The sequence below is a fragment of the Trachurus japonicus genome, chromosome 19 (genome assembly GCF_045865225.1).
Source record: "Trachurus japonicus isolate A0001 chromosome 19, Traja_1.0".
NCBI classification, from domain to species: Eukaryota; Metazoa; Chordata; class Actinopteri; order Carangiformes; family Carangidae; genus Trachurus; species Trachurus japonicus.
This window is the reverse complement of record NC_140925.1, coordinates 10,215,697-10,237,481: the sequence shown is the minus strand read 5'-3', so window position 1 is coordinate 10,237,481 and position 21,785 is coordinate 10,215,697. Positions and strand designations below refer to the sequence as shown.

General features: G+C 41.9%; 1 protein-coding gene across 1 annotated transcript in view; it reads left to right on the top strand.

Moving 5' to 3' along the window:
* The first annotated feature begins 12,277 nt into the window (after positions 1–12,277).
* The window catches only part of LOC146967425 (leucine zipper putative tumor suppressor 2 homolog), a 39,380-nt gene continuing 29,872 nt past the window's right edge, over positions 12,278–21,785 (top strand). The window contains exon 1 of the mRNA XM_085761509.1: positions 12,278–12,532. The gene's annotated coding sequence lies outside the window, so the exon portion shown is untranslated. The remainder of the gene's footprint in view (positions 12,533–21,785) is intronic.

Below are 21,785 nucleotides of genomic sequence, written 5' to 3'. Positions count from 1 at the left end.
TTCACTGAATGGTCACAGTACATCACTGCTTTTCTTTACTACGTAATTGTGGCTATAAGTTACCCAGTGCAAACCATAGACTGTAAAAAACAAACAAACATGTGCGTTTGATTCAGCTTCGCCTCACAAGCTTCACTTGGGACTGTTTTAACATTTAGCAATTAGCCCCAGATGTCTGTGTTATTTGTAAACAAACGGGCTTCTTCTTACTCCTGCAGCTTTGGACCCCAAATTCAGCGGGTAAGTTAACTAGACGGTGCCAGTTATCCATCAATATGGTTGATGTGAAAGCCGTGTTCTTCCCATGGATGTATTATGGTCCTTCCTTGTTAGTAGTATATTGTTAGTTGTATCAGGCAGTATAATAAGACCGATAGAGGTTCTTCATATCGCACATGGTTCAAAGTTGGACAGAAATAAAACTCATTCCTGTATAATGTAGGTGACGTGAACACAACCTACGCTGCACGTCATTCCTCGTTTGCATAGTGGACAGTGTCTCCGCCTGTCACACAGAGTGAAGCCTCGAGTAATGAATCATTACTCTAAAAAGGTGTTGAAGCCTCAACAAAGCCTCCATTGTCCATCACTTGTCAGTGTGGCTGGGCATGTCCTGACTTGATCAGACGCATTTCTACCTGTGACCAGTAGATGGTGTTTCACCTGTAGGGCTTTCTCTCAGGTATCTTCCTAAGCTTTTATAAATGAAGGTGAAGTCAGGTCAACACCATTATTGTTACCTCTGTACGTCCACGGTACATGTTAGGTTACATACCATTATACTGTATGGAGCTGTAAGTGAAGTCAGTTTACTCATCATGTTAAAGGGATAGTTCAATATTTTGGCAAATTGGCCCATTGCCATAATCCCTATAGTCATAGCAGTAAATTCGTTACCTTTAATTGTCGATGTAAGCTATTTTTAGAATGGCGGAGCAGAGCCGTGAGCTGCTCAGAGCTACGCTATGGAGGCTAATGGGATTTCTTGGTTTCCCTCATCAAACTCATCAAATACACAATCCAACAACTCCAAAACACTTTGGTGGACAAGTTGTGACCTGCACATTCACCATGCTATGAGATAATAACACAACGTTACCAGACAGAGTTGTTTTAGAGGGAAATACAGAGACTAACTGTCCCTGAACATCAGCGGTTTTGCATGAATTTACCTCATAACGGTCCGTTATTATCTCATACGGTGAATGTGCAGGTCACAACTTGTCCACCAGAGCGTTTTGGAGTTGTTGGATCGTGTATTTGATGAGTTTGATGAGGGAAACCAAGAAATCCCATTAGCCTTATAGCATAGCTCTGAGCAGCTCGCCACTCTCTACCGTTCTAAAAATAGCTTACACCGACAAATAAAGGTAATGAACCTACAGTACTGCTATGAAGCGATTATGGCAATGGGCCAATTTGCCAAAATGTGGAACTATCCCTTTAAAAGACAGGTGATAGGTTCTATAGGTTTTAATGCACCTGCCTATTGCCTCAAGTGTCACGCTGCACAATCCATTATTTAGACTGAGCGACTTTTAGTTTATACAAAGTGTGTTTCAAAACATCCCCACATGAATATTTCATGGGTAAAATCAATTGCCCCGGGCTCACTGGTGTAGGGTTACATGTAGAATCAGCAGCTTTCAGGAGTGAGACAGTCTGTGCTGTAGTGTAGTGTCGACTAGTGCAGGATATATTGATGGTCCAAGTGTATTTGTTGTATTTCATCGCTGCAAAGTCATATAAATTTCAAATTTATGACATAACGGGAACAGTTCACTGTCAGGCCATAAAAGTGTCTGTGTGTTTTATAACTGGGGATCTGATGAGTTTGAACCTCGACATCCAAAGTGAGTAAATTTTGTTCAAATGTCCCACAGAGTCACTCTTATTTAAAAACAAAATTAAAGATATTTGCATTTTGGGAAGCTCATTAAACCACATTAAACTTTAACTAAAGATCGACTCTAATGTGCACATAATGTGATTGTATTATTAGATTATGAAATACAGCCTAATATTGTTCCACCGTAGTTCACACAGAGTCTGTCTGCCTCTGAGAGCTTCACTGGCTCCATCTCTGACAGACCTGGCGCCGGACTCACCCTGCAGCACCATGTGCAGGGTGAGTCCACCCCCAAGCTCCTTAGACGGCTGAAACTGTCAAATATAGTTGTAAGCTGTGGGAAAAGACTCTTTGGGTGTTTCATGAATTCAACATCGCTGCAGACGAGATGGATGGAACGAAAACAAATGTGACGATCTCTAGGTTTTTTGTTCCAAACTTCCCTTGTGTCTCCCTGTTAATGTTTCCCTTAATGTTTCCCTGTCAATGTTTTACTACCTCTTGATTCTCCATAATGACTCCAGGCTGTGTGCTGGATGGGTCTGGGTGTCCTCTGCGCTGTGTGGGTGTGGGATGTGGCTGCTGAGGCCTCTGAATGGGGCTCTTTGTCTTTTAAGGCAGTGCTACGCTCAGATGATAGCGGCCCTGTCGCCTGCCAGCTCCTCAAGAAGACGGGAGAAAAACTCCCGAACAACTGAATTTGACACAAATGCAGATGCATGCACAGTTTGCACAGAGCTTCATCCAAGAAAGCTTTAAAAGATAACAGTGCACGCTCTCTATTTCTTTTCAGAGTAAACAGCTGGTGAGTATTTATAGAAATGTGTGTGCAGGTCAGGGAACAGAACTGGACATCTGATTGTTCTCTTTTGTTTTGAGTGGCTTGTACTGATTACAGCTTTGCATGCCTATTCAAATAGTTGCCATCTGGAGAAAGTTGGGGGTTGTAGATGAAACAACTTGAGTTACGCAGCTCTTAATCATGAAGGAAACAAATTGTGCAGAGACCAAAAGAATTCCACTTCATCAAAACGCTATAGGATATTAGAGGATGTGGATCAAACGAGGCCAAGGAAAGATGTTTGAGCTGTAGATAAACTCTGTTCTCATGAAATATTTCAGATGTCAAAATAAAGTATTAGATCTGGAACCTCTCCATAAACTGAGTCAACAAACAAGACAAAAAAAAAAAAATCCAGGCACAATAACAATCTATGAAAATTGAACCCGAGGTTCCAGCTGCTCCCGGCTCTGCTGTTGCTGTTGCTTCTGCTGATGATGATGGGATGCAACTGATTCCTGACATGCATGCATAGCTCTCCGCCCCATTAGCCGCCCTTCATTAAACCAACTATTTGACCAAGTCAGGACGTAATTTCAAGACCTTCAATCAGAGTAAATCAGCCGGGGGCCCCAGCTCTACGAAGGCTCTTCACTCAACGTCCAAGATGGGATCATATTCCATTTGAGTTTCAGCTGACCTTGGTTATGATAGTGTGTTGTGTGGATAAGAGTTTAGGTCAGTCAGGGGGAAATCAGCCACAATGAGGCTGCCAGTGGAAAGCATCTTTATTTTTGCAGTTACTTATTTTGTTGCTGAGAGTGAGACAAGTAGATTGAGATAGGAGGACTTGCATGGTTGTGCATTAAATATGAAGATAAAACATGGATATAGCTGGCTTATCTCAGCATAAAGACCAGAAAGAGGTAGCCCATATGTTAGTTGTAGTGATTCAAGAGCGCAAAGAAACATCGTGCTGTAATTGTAAACACTGAAGACTTGATATAAAGTAACAGGCAAAATGTTATAATAAGAAGAAGTAGAAGAAGGGAAAAAATCAAAGCTTTGTTTTTTTCCAGATCCTGAGAAAAATGTGTGGCCGCTTTGGGCTTCCATAGTTGAGTGACAAAGGAAGTAAAGCTTTATTTATAGAGCACCTTTCAAAGCCAGGGTTAAAATGTGCTGTGTGAATCTATGGCCACTAAGGACTTCCATACTAATTGGGTGCTTGCTCTGGTTTCATATTTGAACAGGTGCAAGACTGCTAATTATCATTTCATATAAGCAAATAAAGAATATACTCAACCTAGGAATTGTGTTCTTTGAATCTTTGATGCAACAACAGAGTTTCTACTTTTTATTGCAGACTTGAGAGACATAATATACTGTATACACACTAAGGAAAACCTCTCCTTTATTAAGTAGTGAACTATTCATTCCTATGATTCTATTCTTGGGTCCAGTAACCTACATTCATAAATCAGTCTTGTCATGGTCAAATGCAGGTGAAATAATGGATTTCTGTTTGTCAGCCGCTGTCTCCAAAATCAAGAATGGACTGTCAAACTCAGGTTTCAAGCCAAGAGGAGGTTTAAAAGCATTTTCAGACTAATCTAAACATTCTGGTTCACATTATTTTTTGTTCTGCTTTTTAAACCCCAAATTTCACAGCCTAAAGACACAGTGAGAGTATGATTTGACCCAGACTGACATTAAAATAGAAAGTGTGACAGAACATGCTGAGTGTATGCAGGGACACACTGGGTATGTGGAGCAAGTTCAACAGTACAAACTGTGTCTGTCATGTCACAGTTTCTCTTTTTGAAGCAGGCACAGTAACTTTTCTTGTGCTTTTGAAAAAACCTGCTCAGTATTTCCATGCAGTTCTTGCAATGGATACAGTGAGTCAGAAATGTTCAAGTTATTTCTCTGTGCATCTGCAGCCTGAGCATGACGAGGACTCGTGACGCTCGCGGACACACCAGGGGCGGTTAGCTGATTCAAGATGCCCCCGCCATCGCCTCGGTGTCAGGGCATGAGGGAGTGGGAGGGGTGACAGAAAGAAAGAGATGGGGGCAGTTTACTCTGCCTCGCTTGCTCACGTGCACTTTGCACGTTTGACCCACATTACCCAACAGTATGCCCTCCACTGTGTATATTAATAGCTATGTGCACATTCTCCCCCTCTCTGCCAGACAAGGAGAAAACTCATGTTTGAGCTCATTATGTGAAAGTTAAGTCTGAGGTTATTCTGCATTGTTCTTACAGCCAACAAACGCCATGAAAAGATGAGGCTGCAGCTGAAAATAGCCCAAATAAAGCCTGAATAAAGCTGTATGTTACATTGTTTAGCGCTGATTAACAAAGATTAGCAAGCTCAAGCTTTGACCCCCCCCCCCTCCAATTATGACTTCATCCCCAATGAAAGAAGCACAACGAACAGATTAGGGTGGGGGCTTAAAAATCTTTCTTATCAGTATCATAATATACAGTGTTTTCCACATTCATGCCAGGAAGATGGTTGTCGTAAAATTACAGACACCCCTAAAGTGGACTATACTATTTCATTGTCTGGCCATCAGTAACGCTCCCTGATTTTCAACCAAGAAACTCTGAGCTAACCCTGATCTCACAATCCAAGATGGCCGCTTGGTGTGTCAACAAACAGTGATGTCTTGTTTCTGTTAAAGCAGAAGTAAGTGATATATTTGTGTTAATATAAGTCTTAAATAGTTATATCTTCCGACAGCAATCACTTACATGGAGTGTTTGGGCCGAAACACAACAAAACATTTATCGTATCCTACAGTTTTTATCCAATGAGGGGAGAGAACGGCATGCAGGGCTGTGTGTGCAGCCAAGGGACGCCGTGAATGTGGCGACGTAGGGACGAGGACTGTTATGGTGCGTTCAAGGAAACTCGTAACTCGTGTTTTTCCGACCTATGAAGTCATACCAGTTCAATCTGGTACGAGTTCACCGGTCGGAAGTTACGAGTGGCCGTTATAGTGACTTTCACAGGTAAAACAGGTCGGAAAAACACGAGTGGGTTGCCTGAAACGCTACAAAGTCGTAAGTTGTGACTTGAAGCTGTAATTTACGGTTTCAAAAGCCTGCCTGGAACGCAGCATTAGCCAAAACGACCGGATCGCTTACTTCTGCTTTAAGATGAGGAACAACGCACACCGTAATTGTAGAGGTGCTGGCGATGGATAAAGTTGAGAAAAAAGTTGACAAAGGCCGAACCGGCAGAAACGTTGTCAAATAAAACTCTCTGCAACTGGAGCTGAGTGTGCGGCATTCTTGTTTTACTTTTCTCATGTCTTGTTTCTGTGTCATTAACTTGTAACAACTACCTGTCGACATATTATTATATTGCTTTTCAGGCTAACAACAATAGATAACAAAACCGGTTGCTTTACCAACTCGTAACTGGAACATGTTCGACTCAGATGTCACATCATTCAGGGTTGAATCCAAATTTTACCTTTTTGCATGGCTGACAATGGTCTTAGCTGTTTTAGGCGAAGCGTTTAGTGAAACATCTTGAGGTGGACCAGCATGCATTGCTGCAGCCTATCTGCCTCAGATCAGTTCCAGCAAATTCTCCTCCTGCTTCTCCTCGCTCTTGCCAAGGATACGGTGTAGGCTCCTGTCTCAAATGCTGGACTGTCATGTGGCATTAGCGCCGGGCCTTTAGTCGACCATCCACCCGCCGATGACAGAGCTGCACTGTAAACACCTACCATCCCTGTGTGCTCGACTGGCCGTGTTTTGCCTTTTGAACATGACAGGGAAAGCTTTTTGAGAGACACCAGCGTGCCCGGGGCTTATGTAACGCTGCGATCTGGCCAAAGAGAATGCTCAGGGGCTTAATCTGCCCTGGCACCATGGGCGTGGAGGCTGTTCAAGAGCCCTGAAGGGACTGGGGAGGGCGAACTGTCTTACTTAGCAGTTCTGGCTTTTATTCATGCTCGAAAACTCTAAAAAGGTCAAATGAGGGGGCAGGTGGGGTGACAATGAGGGAATAATTACAGTGGTAAAAGATGAGAGTGTTGGGTTGTGGTTGGGAAAGTGGATTCTGAGGTGGAGGGAATAGATGACGAAACAGTTAAATGGGGTTTTAAGAGGCAGCCTTCTCTGTTTTTTAATGAGTGGAGGGGCCTCATTCCTTTGGAGCAAGTGGTCAGAATTAGCGTCCTACACCGAGGACAAGTGAGGCTCCTGGTGCTGCTCCAACACCTCACACCAGACTTTCATTCAATTCCCTCCGAGAGCGAGAAAGAAAGATAGAAAAAGAAAGAGAGTGAGATGGAGACGGCTTTGCCCACACAGCCAACCAGACATACTCCGCACAGCCGAGCCAAAGAAAATGCCCTTTCATTCTCAAATTAGCCGTTTGCATGGCCACCTTCAAAGGAGACCCCTCGCTGCCTAATCTGCTCTGACTGTGTGCACACACTGAGCGTCTGCCTCCAGAGCCAGTGGTCGCTCAACTGCAGCAGTTAATTGAAGCATCATCAGCGCAAGCATGGTCAGTTAAGCTGATTACCTCATAGTGCAATATCCTCCAACGAGATTTTGAAATAAGGCCAAACACATGTCACATATGAATCCTGAGTGTGATCGTTTTAGGAGCAGTAGCTGTGTTACCGTGTGCAGCATTTTCTTTCTTTCTTTCTTTTTGAATATCTCTAATGGTTGCACATTTTAATCAACCCCCTTAATTGCAAAAGGACAGCATTTAAAGTGAGTGCACCATTCAATAAGTGGCAGAAGAATTCCCTTGGCACGTACTTGACACTGAGATTAGGTGGTTGAGGGAGTCTCTGGCGCCTCGCAGCTCCGGCCAATCACGACAAAAGAAGCTGAATTCCTGCAGAAAACACACTTTGCCCGTCGCTCATGCAACAACATCTGCCTGTTGAAGATTAGTGCAGGGACATGTGCAGATGGTTGCTGATTGCTTTGTTATTACGACACATATGGAAATATGATTCATAATCGACTTTTCCTTGATTAGGAATAATAACACTGACTCTGCGTCTTCCATGGAAATACAGTTTCGACACCAGCTGCTGTCTGCTGCTTTCTACTGCTGTTTCAGGCATCCTCGCTCTCCTCCTACAATCGGCACAATCAAACCATTTTAAAGATAGAAATGTTATCTTTTGTGCCACATTTCAAAGCGTAAAATTGCATATTAGCCTTTGATGAATTCAAATGAAGCAAAATTTAGATGTCCACTTTGTGGTGATTTCAGATAGATTATGCACCTGCTTTCAGATATTCTGAGAACAGCTTTAGCATGAGGTGACAATAGAGAACCTGTCCCCGGTTTATTATAAATCAAATGACAGTAATTTTAATAAAGTCTGGAGAAACATGACTGTTGACAATCAGCCTCTTGTGAACAGTCTAGTGTTGTGACGTTCACGAACGAACCGATTCTATCGAACGGCTCGTTAACATGAACGATGGGAACCGAGTCACAGCTGGGAACCGTTCTTTTTTTTTTTAACATCTCTGTGTGTTCATAACAGTCAATTGAAGCTGCTCCATTGGCTACGTAAGTGGCGTGCAAACTCAGATATTAGTGGGATATCTAATTTTGTATTATTTTGTTCCAAATCTCACCCCATTATTTCCAAGATAAAATGAGTTACCATCAGGCTGGCTTCTTAAAACTTAATAAATATTTTTAAAAATCAGTCAAATGAGCCAGTTTTTTGAACGGCTCTTTGAAAGGAACGTCTCACCAAGATCCGGCTCCCCTCAAAGAGCCATAAATCCCATCTCTAGAACAGTCTCACATCCTCCACATTAAGGTGTTAACTCTTTGTTTTACATCATATTAGATTTGCTCCTTTGTTTTAGCATCAGAAGTGTGATCTGTTGCTGCCTTAACATTTTAGTTTCCAGCCTAATTAGCAACCAGTCACCCACGGCCTTCTTCTCTAATGGTATCATGATGTTTTGTGATTTCACCCATCTCCAATTATATAAATTCTGGTGAATTACAATCTACTCTTGTGTGTTTATTTATTTAATTTTTTAGACATTATTTACATGAAGACTCTCCTCCCAAGATAAACGCCAGCATAATTAGTTTTTCTCGCAGCCCTAAAGTGACCATGATTACTCCCAAACCAAGTGGTTTTTGTGCCTAAACCCAGTCAAACCTCAACAATGTAGCTTTGTAATGGTTGGAGGACTAATTTGGTGCACACACAATTTCCCCACACATTTAGGGATTATTATATTTCGGGTGACTTCTCTTTTACGTCTACAAAGACAGAGGTTTGGATGATCTGTCTCAACTATTTCATTTCATTTCTTTATTTATTGAATTGGGACAGTGCACATTCATCAACACTGACGCATTAAGTACCAGTGTAAATGTGCCGGACTTAGCACAACTGCTAAATTTCAGCCGCAGTCCCTATTGATAGGGTGATAAGAGACTGCACGACTATATTTTACTGTATCTATCTGAAAATGCGGGGGAAAAAACTGAAAAACAAGGACAAAAAGATTGTTGATTGAATGTGTGTTGTCTTCTTCCATCTTTTCTAACACCTGCGCACTTGTGATTATGATGTTGCCATGTCCCAGTGGCATGGCATGTTAATACACCAGGCTAAACCCTCAAAACAAAGACCCACAGTGTAATAATTCAGAATTATCCACGCCCACACTGTTAGCTGTTTTATAGACTAGCTACATACATATGTAATTTTTCTTCTGCTGCTCATATTAACAACCTTTTCCTGTTACTGCTGAGTCACAGAGCTCGGAGGCAGGTCAGCGAGCACAGAGCACATTACACATGGTGTTTTTTTTCCTCTCCTGAGCCTCCGACACCGGTGAGAGCTGCAGGTAAAACAGGCAATGTGTCTGGATGTCTGGATGTCTGGATGTCAGCAGGTCACCGATTCCCTGCCATTTGTGCAGTTTTACTTCTGCTAAACTCTTCTCCTTCTGTCTGAGCTTTGCTTTCAGGTAGATCTGTGCTATAGCATGTTTCTTTGCAGGGATATTGTTTTATTGCTCCCTTTTTTTTAAAACCATGAACTGAACATGACTCAAATATCTCAAGGGAAGAAACATGTGAGGTCCATGCTCAGACTCAGGCATTCAGTGAGCGCTCCACTGAAAATACTGTTCATCATGTAGATCGAATGCAAAGTGGGAATATTAAGCACGTACATGAATAACATTACGGTGCACCTGGGAAAACTTCAGAAATGTCTTTTCCTGGCTTCCTCTGCTGCACAAACTGTAGCTCTACGCCTCATGTATCACGATGGAAACGAGCTGCAGTTTCACCTTCAGGAAACCGACGCTCAGATAGTCGAGAACCGGGGGCCATTTCTGAGTGAAATGAGTTGCAGCGTCACTGACCAATTACTTTTCACCAATTATCTCCATCCGGCATGTTTTCTGTATAAAATGAGCTCACAGTGGATGAGGAGGGGGAGGTCATTATCCGCCAACACAACATAATTGCAGATGGGGCTGGCTGCTGTGGGCAATGATAGGCATCTTGGGCATGCACACCCAGGCCCAGCCAGGAGCAGGGAACAGTGGGAACACAATGTTCCTCCACAGTGGAGCGGCGGTGGCGGCGGCGGAGAGCAAACTCCGAGGTTTGGTTTGGGAAGTCGTTATCGGCAGACACGCCGCATTCAAGCCACACACAATTATCAATTACTGAAACAACTCTTCTCAAATTCTCTAGTGGGCAGATAAGTGCGGGACAATTTTCCTCCATTCCCATCGGGGCCCTATTGCCGGAGCCCCACCGGCTTCACAAAGCCGCCCAGTTCACTAAATCCAATTTCCCTGTAAGTGGAGCTCAGCTCTTTGAAAATGAAGGAAAACTTGTGTGCTCCATACACACAGAGTAAATAAGCCAGTCCCTTGCAAACACGCAGCAGTGTGTGGCTACGTGTGGGTGTGCGTTTGGGTCCAATGGAAATATGCAAAGTTCATGGCTGCTTTCCTTACATGAAGGGAGTAGGCTATAAATAGTTCACAGGTCAAATAGGGATTCATTTAAATGAAATTTGTGATTTATTTTTGTCCTCCAGGAAACCATGAAAGTCTCATCCTCAGGAGATCAAATCATATCATAATCATATTACGGTATAATACAGTAATAATTATTATTATTAAAGATCCTATGCAATTCATGCAGCTCAGCTCTCCATATCTTTATGTTTCATTGCTGTTTTATTGATGGTGTGTGAATGTCTGTATCTTACCCACTCTGAACCAGTCAGGTCTCTCCATGTGACTATGTATAGCCTTGTTTTACTCGTCTGGAGCGGAGGGATTTGTCTCAAACAGTGTCGGGGTTAGTCAGGTATGACCTTGTTCTACATATTTAGAATACAGAACAGAGAACTGGTTGTACTGGAACAAGCTGGGGAATCTAGGGTACATTATCGTTATCACAAACCATTGTACTGTAGTACTCTGTTTACGACTTAGCCACACCTTTATAGGCTGTTTATTCAGGCATTACTGGTTGCTCCTCAAATATTATGATGTGTCTGGCACATAGGCACAATGATGTGTTGCAATAGTTTTAATTTTGATGAGTATCCCTGTGCTATTTTTGTCTCAATATAAAATGACTATAAAAATATATAGTGAATAGTGAGGAGAACATTCACTTATTATATAGCTATAACTTGATTATTGACCTAGTTGTGTCCTGGCCTCAGGACAGATAGTGGCATGCATTGTCCCTCCCAAATAAACTAATAATAAGTGTGCTATTACTGCTATTAGTAAGGTAAAGTAGAGTAATGTGTGTGTGTGTGTGTGTGTGTGTGTGTGTGTGTGTGACGGGGGTCACTGTGGAAGTAGTGCAAGAGTGGAACCATACAAGTGGGAATTCAAAATAAAAGCATAAAATTTGGCACATTTTACATCCTTTCATACTCAGTTACCAGTTTATTATTAGGTACACCTGGCTAAAAAAAATGTTATTATACAGAGCCCTGATGATAAATTTCATTATATCCAAGATAAATCAGAATCACAAGGAAAAATATAAAAAAAAAATCTGTATTTGTCCCCATATTAGAACAACTCATGCTTCATTTGCAGCGTTAACTGCTTATTAAAGCCCTGCATATATAACACAATAATATTAATGACTAACACTTATACAATAGCATTGCAAGGATAAACAATGGGACTCACTGATTATGCAAATGTAAAAATATTTCACCTTACAGGGTTAATTGAGAAAATTTGTAATAATGAGAAAAGTTAAATAAATGTTTTGACTGGCATTGGTAGCCTATTTATTAGTTTTAAAATATACCTTTTTTTTTTTATTAACTACTGTTGTCATGGTGTATTTTATAATTTTGTATCCTGAATTTTTTGTTCCTATGAGCATTAATGATTCTGATTTTGAAAGTCATCATTACTATTATTACCCTTACTATTATGATAAATAAACATTATAAGATACTAAAAAGTCTCAGTTTTGACTCTCTTTTTTTTTGTTTTGTTTTGTTACCAAGACTAAATTTTATTTTCCTAAGCCTAGTGTGTCTTATTTTGAAAGTCCTCACCGGATGCAGCCGTTGCTTTCGCAGCCAGCTTTAACCTGAGCTCCGTAAAACACGAGCGGCGCCTGTCCGGGACCTCACACACATACACACACACAGCAACAAACAAAACGGCGCTTTCTAGGACATAGAGGTGGAGACGACAAGCGAGAAAAAGAAACAACAAGTTTTTACGAGCAAATACGTCGGTAAAGTTACGAGTTTGTGGATAAAGAGACGACATTTAAAAGGACGAAACATCCAGAGTTTATTTACAAGACAGCAGCAAGAAGCAGCTCTCTCCTTCGACGGTCCGCTCCACCGTACATGGTAGGTTTTCTACTGGGTTTTATTCACCGTAACCTCAATTTATCAAGTCCTAAGTGTGTAAATGTGTCTCATAAACGTTGTGGCAGTGGAAATACACGCGTGTCACTGTTGGTGCCTTTGTAACTTTTACGGAAATTAGTTTGAAAGTCTATAACGTCTGCTAATGAAGTTGCTCCTCAGCACAGGTGTGTCAGGTAAAAAAAAAAAAGAAAACACACTCACAATCTTGAAAATCTAGGAGGAAATGATGAAGTGCAGCACTTTGTTTTGATATTCCTACCAGGAAAACAAATTAACAATGTAAAATGCCGCCTAGAGGCCTCTGAAATCTCTGTTAAAAAAAACAAAAACACACCAAAAAAAAAACCCCAACAACTCCCCAGTTTTATCAACGTGTGCATCAGAGCTGACAGGTTGAGTGGGTTTAGACATAACAAAGTGCCTCTTACAGTAAATCTAGACCCATTTCCTGCTCAAACTTCAGCTTTAGTCCTTTTCATTTAAATCAACAATTTCCTTATCACGGACCCCCTCATGTTCCTCCATCTCCTCTAAACACAACTCTCACTGCTTTTTAATCTTATCTCGAATAGAAACTTGGATAATGAAAGCTCATGTGGTGCTCGAGGTTTGTGTTTGTGTGTGTATGTGTGTCAGACTCACTGCTCTCCATGTTAAATCTGCAGGACATTAGCTTTCAGAAGAAGTTGCAGGTCTCTATATTATACTGTAGGTCTCTTTATTGCCACTTGCAAGGGCTCACAAAAATAACAAGCAGCAGCCAGCAGCAGGAAAACATTGCACATTATCCCACTGTCTATTGGGACAGTTGTAGATTTTTACATCTGAATGACAACACAATGCATTTTCTGGCTTGCATTGAAAGAGGAAAAAGTGGTTCATGTTTCCAAGTATTGCTTGACCTGCCCCTGGGGTGCAGCAATAACATATGTGAATTCTTAAAATGAATAGCATTCCCCCCTCGGACACTGTCTGCAGCCACTGGCTCGACATAAAGGCTTTTTCTTTTCCTCCACTGTTTTATTGCTTTGCCAGACACAGACACTGTGGGATCAGAGCTCCACTGTTGTGAGTGTGTATTACTAGACAGAAACAGGAGTATAATTCAGTGTTTTGCACACGGGATATGTCTGTTTAGAGGCTCTGTTTTAGTGGATACGTGCACAGCAGTGGAGTATTTAAGTAATGAGGTTAAAAAAGCACCTTGTCTGCGTTTTATGCGTCTGCCTCGTGTGTAAACAGAGGGCAAATACTTGGAATAAGTTGGAAACACGACAAAGAAGAACAAACAGACTAGTAAAATAGTAAGCACTCATGCCTTCAACCCCCCTTTAACTCTGCAGGATGTTATATTCAAATTTCTCCAGCCTAAATAAACACACAGAGGTCAAGTGCCTGCCTCAGCAGCTCAGGGAGGGGTGGACTGTGCTGGAGCCTTGACAGTGAGGGATGGGGAGGGGGAGGTGGGGGTGGGGGGGCACACAGTTTATTTGCATTTGATAATTCCTCAAATGTTTTCAGAGGAACTGCTTTGTCAGCATATAAGAGCACGTCTTCATCTATGTAGCAAGACACCCCTCCCCCCATGAGTTGTCTGTGTTTACTGTTGAGGTTGGATGACATTTTATCATCTGAATCCCATTAGTTAGGCTAACAATATTTATTTTTTGTTGATGTATTCAGTGCTGCAGCTGAATAAATCTTGGTTGGTTTTCATTAGGGCTGGATTTAACTTGACACCTTTAGATAAGTCAATTATGATACCTGGTTGTTGGACCTTTTTAGTACTTTAAAGCAGAAGTAAGTGGTCCGGTCGTTTTCGCTAATGCTGCGTTCCAGGCAGGCTTTTGAAATCGTAAATTACAGCTTCAAGTCACAACTTACGACTTTGTAGCGTTTCAGGCAACCCACTCGTGTTTTTCCGACCTGTTTTACCAGTGAAAGTCACTATAACGGCCACTCGTAACTTCCGACCGGTGAACTCGTACCAGATTGAACTGGTACCACTTCACAGGTCGGGAAAACACGAGTTTCCTTGAACGCACCATAACAGTCCTCGTCCCTACGTCACCACATTCACGGCGTCCCTTGGCTGCACACACAGCCCTGCATGCCGTTCTCTCTCCTCATTGGATAAAAACTGTAGGATACGATAAATGTTTTCTCTTCGGCTCAGAGCAGAGCAGAGTGACTGAGAGACCTGTGTTTCAGTCCAAACACTCTATGTAAGTGATTGCTGTCGGAAGATATAACTATTTAAGACTTATATTAACACAAATATATCACTTACTTCTGCTTTAACTTTAATGTTACCCTTTTTGAATTTGGTTACACATTTGGTTACACAAGTTGATCGGCATACACTCTTTTATTGTTTACTAGGATGCCCACTAGCCGAACACTCATCGGAGCCACAAGTCCACCCATGAACCAGTGATAAATAAATGGCATTTTAAAAATAGATTAAACAGCTAAAATATAGTCTAATCTGAAATGTATTTAGAATAAAACAGTCAAATTCGACGATTGCCATCCCTATAGTCTTAGGGGTAGGTTCAACAACTCTAAAACGCTCTCGTGGACAAGTTATGACCTGCACATTCATCACGCTATGAAATAATAACGTAACATTACGAGACAGAGTTGTGTTCGAGGCGAATGCGTAGCTGAAACTACAACATGCAAGTAGTTCAGAGTATCTGCTTCATATACGTTATTATTTCATAGCATGGCGAATGACTCATAACTTTGGCGTTGTTGGATTGTGCATCTGATGAGTTTTGAGGGAAAGGCGTCTCTGCCCCGCCGATCTAAAACCAGCTTGCACTGACAATTAAAGGTAACGAACCTACTCCTAAAACTATAGGGATAAGGGCAATAGGTGAATCTGCCGAAATGTTGAAATATCCCTTTAACAGGACCACAACGGCTCTAGAGATTGACGTTCATTATGTTATCTATATGTGTACCTAATAATAAACTGGCGACAGCATTGTTTTGTGCTTTTGGAGTTTGTTTGTATCCGATGTTGCACCGTCAGACCTTATGTAAAACATGTGGCTTATATTTCATTGCTGCATGCTGCACATGCTTCTCTGGCACTTGACGTCAAAAAACAATTTGCCCTTTAGCAACGTTTGACCTTTTTCATGTTATAATTATGTTGTTGAAGTGAAACTTATGCAAGAGCAGGTCTGTGATGTATGGAGAGCCTTCAGGTAAAATATAGTTAATGTAGCTTTGAGCAGTTGGGGGGGAGAGAGAGAGTGGCACTGTGACAAAAGAAAAATAAACACGAGTGTGAGCACAGAGTCATGTTTGTTTATGTATCTCTCTGGAGCAGGTTTCTGGTCGGACTGGACGAATGGTGTATTTTCTGTAAGTGATACCTCTCCCGCCTGCTGCTGCTGTGAATTTTGCCCTTGAGCTGTTTTAAACTGAAGGTCAAGTCAACTCTCTCTCTTCTTCTTCTGAGTGTTAAGCCCGTGCAAACCGTCTCCTTGAAGCACAAATAAGAAGACGACGACGGGGAAACTTTAGAAGACAAGACAACAATGGGAACGCAGTGGGAGGTGTTTAGCTGTCAGGCAACATGAAGACTGTGTTGTGTTTGGTTTCTCCTTAGGGCCCGTCATGTCAGATGAAATGGCGATTTATAGTGTTTTGTGGCTTTCTTTTGTTTATGTAGCGTCCCATTATGTTAGATTTACTCTCCTGTCACCGGCTGATTACTGTACTTAGTAATTTTGCTCAGTTTCCCACACCACACAGTGTTTAAAAGTGCCTGAAATAATGTTTTTCTGACTCTCTGTGGTTTTTCTAACAATGCGCCATGAAGCTAAGTAGGCAGCAGTCTTATACAGTTTGGTATCGAGATGACAAAAATGTCTTGAAAGGAAGACTAGCTGTACATCAATATATCTGCATGGGGGAGGGTTGGAGGGGGGTCATGTTGTAGTTGGCAGGCTGCTGCTTCTTAAGGATCGACTGCAGTGTCAAAACACACCGTAGGAAACTCAGGCAACGTGCTGAATCCACAACACATGCAGCATGTTGACAAAACAAAAGTGAGCGCAGTCGTCGGCAGCAGCCAGCCAGCCCTCCCCTCTTCCTCCCTCGGAGCAACAACGCATTTTAATTTAGTTTCTGCTGGATACATGAAAGGAGGGCTTCGCTGTGACGGGGTCACTGCGATAAGATCTGATTAAGTCAGTCACACTAAAAACAAATCCCACCCTCCTGCAGTGATAAACCTCAGTGTTTCTGAGATTCGTGCAGCTCTCTGACCCGGGGCTGCTGCTGCGAACACGTGTCCGTTAATAAAACTGGGAGCAGTTCATCCTCATCTAAGCTTGCCAACACAAATTTGCAAATAAATGCATTTGTTTTAGGTAAAAATGCAAACTTAATAATAAATGTACACTGTTTGATTTCAAATCTCTTACGACTAATCTGTTTATTTTGTACACTGAGAAAGAAATATGATGAAAAGTTTTATACGTTTCTTCTCATCCTGAATTGATTTCAGAAACCTAGAGAAACACTTCGTGGTACCCTGGGAACCTTTTCTTGTACGCAAACATACTAATATTTACCTTCAGTGTTTCCCACCACAAGATGTAACAAACGCACACAGACGGTACACAACACCTTTTTTGGTCCTTATAAAAGTCAGTCCCATTGAATATTTTGAAACCTGCACAGTTTACGTGGTCATTGTTCAGCGTTATTCTTATTCTCTGACATCTGCTAGCGCACTACCACTTGGATTTTTGTTTTAACCCTTGATTAGTTAATTGTTGCATAAAATGTTTAATTAAAATTGAAAGCAGATAAAAGCAGCAAATCTTCGCATTGGAGAAGAAGAAAGCAGATATTTTACTCTCTTGACTTGATGTATTTTTAGCTTTACATGGAGCATCAACAAAACTTGGCTCCATGGCACCACTGGTGGTCAAACACTTCAAATGGTATCTATATTTTAATCTAGTTGCGTAATATTCCCAGACAGATCCCAGACATCTATTTAGTCTTGTATCATAATATGATATTGAAATATTTCCCAGCTGTAATCCAGATTTCCCACTGGGCTTATGACCTTACCTCCTCCCCAGGATTGGTTTGGTATTCTTAGCCAGCCTCAGAGTTACGCACGCAGCTGGACTGCACAGCTGGACGAGGGCACCGAGGTGCAGGGGCTGAGGTTTCATAGGCCTCGTAGAGCCGGGGCCGGAGCCTGGGAAAGGGTCAGGACTCGTTATTTCCTTCCCTCTCTGGTTAATCTGGGGCCGAGTGCCGGAGCAGGTTAACGCCTGTGATCATGAGTATTTGCATTTAGAGGATTTAGCGACAGATTTACGACACACACGGGCTTCTCACTTGGCTTTCTGTGGTGAAACCTCATGTAATTTCTGCTTTGTCCTGATTTTCCGTTGCAGACCACAGAGGTCATTAATCTGTAGACATCTTTTTCTTCCCAAATTGACGTATTTGTCACCTACTTTCTAGCGCTTTCACTAATAGCCCCATTTCAATGCAAATGGTCCATGCACCATTCATATTTTAAAACCAGTTTCCTAAATACTCGCCCACATTCTTGTGCTTTTTCCAAAACTTTTGCTTAAAGTTCTTTGAATTTTTTCACGCAATGGTAAAATACACAAAAGTACAGATGTAAATAATAAATTCACTGATGGATGAACTTTTATTTATTGTTTCTGGGACCTGACATTGGTGATGTTGACTTGCAACACTCTCTTTCCAAAATAATCGCAAATTCATGTTTCAAATTACTTTGCTCTTGCAGATAAAACATTTGGTGGTGCTGACTCTCATTAATAAACCATTATAGTTGAGGGTGGTGCTGCAGGATGATGTAATTAAAAGAGCTATAAAAGCTGTGAGAGCATGAGGGAATGTGATGAATTGGTTTGTTTCCACTTGTTTATCTTCAGTGTGGACTGATGTGCACGAAAACACTTGTAATTCATAAACAGTAACTGTTGATCTCTGCAGCAGCGTTACTTTTTGGTGCAGCCTGTCGCCACAGATATCTCACTGCATTTAGAAAGCTAATGGAGGTTTTTGTGTCTGAACATGACACAAAGTGATGATGATGCTGCCGGTGCTGTGCAGCGTTCAGCCCCTGAATACTGATGATGATGATGATGACTGTGAAATAACGAAGGCACTCTCGTCGTCCCTGCTGCCAATATGCTGTGTTGTGAAACAAGAGATCAGACCTCCGGCTGTGTCGTTCCTCTAGTCTAAATCACTGCTCCACCGCTGCTGTAACCACATTTATTCTCTTAATCTCTTCCAAATGTTTGCCCACTCAGACTTGACCCATGTCGCTGCGCCCCCCCCCCCCCCTCCCCGCTGCCACCACTTCATGAATGGATCCAGAGGAGCCGCCGCAGTGGTGATTAGATTTACAGTTCTGTAAACAGCCCTGATAAGATGCCAGGATTCACTTAGTGGCCGGGGAAATGGTGTCCTGGGTGGGGTGGTGTAGGATGGGGTGGGGCAGGGTGGGGGGGTGGGGGGGCTGTCATTGAATTACTCATAGTGCCTCGGCTCTCGAAGGGAATTCGTCTCAGCAGTGTCTGTGAATCAGTTGTCTGGTTCAGTCGGTCTACTAACTCTCCGACGGACTGACCTGATGTGACCTTTGTGATCCGGTGACTTTGTCACCATCAGGTCTTTTTTTTTTTTTTTTACTTGTACCAAACCTTAGTTTGTGAACAAATAAGTGCAGAGAGCTTCAGCTGTAGTTTGTTTAGTAGTATTTCCCGGTGTTATTGTGATAATATATGGAAAGGGTGAATTTTCCAAGTATGAAAATTACGTAGAAGATGTAATATCGTTGAAATTCCACATAGTTTTCTTAAAAAAATTCAGGTTGTTCTTAATGTTTTGTAAAAGGATAGCTGTATGGGCAAACTATATACAGGTGACAGTGGAGGGCTGTATCTTGGGTTAGGGACAAAACATCTGTTACATCTCTTAATTCAACCACAAGTAATGCACTTTATCATTTAGGCAAGTTGTGACATTAATGTTGCATAAAATGACAAAATCCAAACTTTGATCTGAAGTGTTTCAGATTAATAATTTCTTTATTTGCCCGCAGATGCCTTCTTTGTCCTTGCTTTAATTTCGATGACATATAGGTATGTGACAATGTACAGCCTTGCAATGATCTAGTTTTGGTTAATAATCAGCTACACAGATAACAATAGTATTTGCTCGAAGCTACTGGCATAAATATTTGTGTAGGAAACAAAGATGCTGAACATGGTTAATAATGTACCTGTTGGAATAGTTATTGTGACCTTAGCGTTGAGCTGCAGCCTCACAGAGCCACCAGCATGGCTGCAGCTGCAGCAGCTCCTGTTTATCTTTTAAATTAGTAAAATATCCTCCAGATTGGGAAGAGAAACACAGTGTAATTTTGTCGGATTACACAGACTCAGACGACGTCACAGTCACTTGGACGTGGACACAAATTTTGTTGCCTTGGCCCGGCTCCCATGAAGTGTTGAGTTTACACCGAAAATCGAGTCGTGTCAGGAGAATATTTTTTTACAGAGCATGTACTGTACATGCAGTGGGTTGCATCATCTGTTGTCACTTGTTAGATGATTGCTTGCTCTAAAAAAAGCATGAAAAACAACATACCCTGTTCCCATGAGCAGCTGTGATTGGCAGCGGTAGTTAGTGTGATCATGACATTCACAGCTGCTGCAGGGAGGCTCATATGTGCTGATGTACAGTGCAGGCCTGACTCCTACTTACTTCTCTCCTCCTTTTTGCCCCCACACATCCTCCATTACCTTGTTGCTCTCACGCTTTCTTTCTCCTCCACTCATTTTCCCACTCACTCGCTCTTCAGCTGTGTCACATAATTGCCAATAATGTGAAATTATAAACACCCAAGTTCTCCTCCACTCTTCAGTTGCAGCTTCTATTTTATTTGTTTCCTCATTTTTTGTTCACTTTCGCCCATCAAGGTCACTTTTTTTCCTTTTTTTTCCTTTGACAGGTGTTTCTAAATGGTGAAATACCAAACATGCCTTTTTTCATTTCATCTTGAAACCCATAACCCACGATAATATTTCAGCCTCTGTTCTTTCTGAAGTTTTACCGCTGGGATATCAATCGTGTTTTGTCAGTTTTGTCTACGTTGCCTGGAAAAGTAATATTGCTTCAGCTCCTCTGCGTCTCCAGCCCCCCCACCCCCCCGACCCCCCCTCTTCTTCATCTTGGTTTAGTTTTCTTGCAGTTGGAGGTACAGTATGTAGATGGACTTATGTAAGTGGGACGACCCCTCCCTGAGGTTTGGTTGTTTGGATATTTTTAAATAGATTTCTCCTCGCTCTCTGTGTGATTTCTGGCCTGATTATTCTCCTGCTGAGGGGCCACAGGATGGACGACACACAAACACACTCTCCATTAAACACGCATAGGCTACTGATTAAACGCATGACGTCTTAAACATGCAAGTAATAAACAATGAGTGTGCACAAGACTCATCTCTGCCACAGCCTCTTGCTGTGGGGAAGCTGGTGGGTATGGTTGAGAGGTGAAGAGGTGGTGGCGGGGAAGAAAGAGTGATCGAGCGAGCTACGTGGGTGGTGGGATGCACGGTCGGGCAGCAGCCGCGTCACAGCGTTGTTGCATAAGGGCTTACGCAGGCAGCGGGGAAGTGGATCTGAAGTAATGAGCGCGGAGAGCCGTCGGTCCAGGCTGCAAACTGACAGGACGAGGGATGTCAAGTGTTCAGAAAACAATGTGCGGCTCATTCATCCGTCCTCATAGAGCACAGGCCGGGCAGTTTTTCATCATGTACTCATTTATTAGTCATTATTTTAAGTGACGGATAAACATTTGAAAAATATATGCTATATTATAATTTACATAAACTTACACAACCTGGGGAACAAACCAGTTGTTTTTGTTTTCTACGATTTACAAATGTATGCACTGTCCCGTTTTTATAGCCACGCATATAATACATGATTTTCGCTGGACGTCTTCTTACTAAAGGGCCACTTACTCATGTTTTTTGACATTATTGATGTAGAAGATCAGCTAGTGTTTGTTTGTGTTATGAAAGACAAACATTTTTGGCTTTCTATCATTAATATATCTGTGTAACTAATATATAATGATTTACACTTTGAAAAATGTCCATGGATACTTAGCATGCATGTGTCTTTGTAGCAAATAG